This window comes from Gadus chalcogrammus, chromosome 20 (genome assembly GCF_026213295.1).
Source record: "Gadus chalcogrammus isolate NIFS_2021 chromosome 20, NIFS_Gcha_1.0, whole genome shotgun sequence".
Lineage (NCBI taxonomy): Eukaryota > Metazoa > Chordata > Actinopteri > Gadiformes > Gadidae > Gadus > Gadus chalcogrammus.
The window spans coordinates 3662216-3664436 of NC_079431.1; the positions used below are offsets into that span (position 1 = coordinate 3662216).

General features: G+C 50.2%; 1 pseudogene; it reads left to right on the forward strand.

Annotated features, from left to right (window-relative positions):
- Positions 1-677: 677 nt before the first annotated feature.
- Positions 678-1775, forward strand: LOC130373893 (G protein-activated inward rectifier potassium channel 1-like; annotated as a pseudogene).
- The last annotated feature ends 446 nt before the right edge of the window (positions 1776-2221 follow it).

The following is a 2221-nucleotide window of genomic DNA, read 5'->3' on the forward strand; positions in this document are numbered from 1 at the left end:
TCGTTCCCATACGACGGTGATCACTCAACGCGAAGAGGAGCAATATTTGGAGGACTTGTCCTAAATGGAACGATCTCGGTTCATACTTATTACTCGCTGAAGGAAATATTATGATTTTTGTGTTCAATCATTTTTCCTCCTTGATTTAACGTCTTGAAGGAGATAAATGTGGGGCTTGCTTCTGATTGCTGGAGTTCTACCTCCCAGTCGGGTCACGCTGATTTCTGCTTCAACACCTCATTTAAACAGTTATGAAATCCCCCATTCAGACGAGAACCTGCTGATGTGGTTACATCTTGGCTTAATTCTGCCTATTGCTGCTGCTAATGATCCTATCTGAGAAATTAAGCCCTTTTTATGAAGACGCTTGCCTTTGTGGCCTTTGATACTATATTCATTTAAGGCAATATCGTTTGGTCAGCGCTGTACGGCTGAGTCTTAAGGCACAGCGCCACGAGGTAATCGGATTAAGGATGTGTTAGTCAATACCCGAGTATATTTAGATCTTTGTCGGGCAAAACATTAGCCTCCGGGGGTCCCCTGGGGCGAAGAGACGATGGCTCGTTTGCAACACGACCCCAGGCCCGCGAGTTAATTTGCAGTACTTAAACCGCCCCGGGCATTTCATCCATTTTAATAATACCTCATCCTGTTGTTGTCCCCCCCCCCTCCCAGGGATGACGTGCCAGGCGCGGACGTCGTACACGGAGGACGAGGTACTGTGGGGCCACCGCTTCTTCCCCGTCATCTCCCTGGAGGAGGGCTTCTTCAAGGTGGACTACTCGCAGTTCCACGCCACCTTCGAGGTGCCCACGGCGCCCTACAGCGTGAAGGAGGCGGAGGACGCCCTGCTGCTCTCCTCGCCGCTCCTGGCGCCGTCCCTGTGCAACAGCGGCGGCGGCGAGCGCAACAGCTCCCTGGACGGCCTGGAGGCGCTGGAGGACAGCGACTGCACGGCCAAGCTGCCCACCAAGCTGCAGAAGATGACGGGGCGGGGGCTGCCGCGACGGGCTGCCCCGCAAGCTGCTGCGCATGAGCTCCACCACCTCGGAGATGACCTACAGCCTGGGCGACCTGCCCATGAAGCTGCAGCGCATCAGCTCGGTGCCGGGCGTGTCCGACGACAAGCTGCTGCTGGGGAAGGCGTCCAAAATCGGCAGCGAGCCCATGAGCAAGTCGGTGGCGGACTTGCCCCCCAAGCTGCAGCGGCTGGGCGGCGGGGGCAGGATGGACGGACACCTGCCGCCCAAACTGAGGAAAATGAATTCGGACCGCTTCACGTAAAAGAAGCGCGGAAAGACGGTAAACGCGCGCCGGCGACGAACGATGGACCTGACTCGCGTGAGTTTGACTGAGCTCAGCGAAACCCAGACTGAACTTCTCCGTTACTACTTAACCTCCCCACTCCTTGTATTCCTCCTGATTTATCTACCGGGACATAAAGGACATAGTAGTATACAGACGTGTGCACATATACCTTATATCAAGTAGGGTGATGGAGTGTGCCACTTCGATCCTGGATGTGAGTACACACTCTGAGAGACCGCCGAGGTGAATTTCAGGACGATGTACGATTAGCACAATCAGGCATGTAACAAACACTTAGCGCATGTAGAGCAGACTCTCAACTATTTCTGGCATGACATTTATTGATATATAATTTTACAAAGATGATTTTTTCTGTTGGTGCATTTGCTGATAGTGGAGAGTTGCACAAAGCCATATGGGTAGAGAGATTTGGACGGCCGGCATTACACGGTCGCAAACTTGTGGTGACAGACACATACATTTGTTTTTCAGTTTATTGCTTTTGTTGTTTACTGTAAAGTTGTGGCAACGTTTTGTTGATTGCATGCTACTCCTAATGACTTAGCTAGACAAAGGTAATAGACAAGATGTTTAGCCTTAACTATATTACCTTGTTTCCATTACCATTTGTTCACAATTGTATTTTTGGTATTTCATGTACAGGATATTTTACCATGTGCAATTTTATGAATTTATGAGTTGATTACATATGCTGCTGGATTATGTATTTTATAATGCATGATCTACCTCATATGACCTGTTGGGACTGGGCATACTGCTGGCCAACAAACACACACACACACACACACACACACACACACACACACATACACACGCACACACATACATACACACACACTGCACGCACACACACACACACACACACACACACACACACACACACACACACACA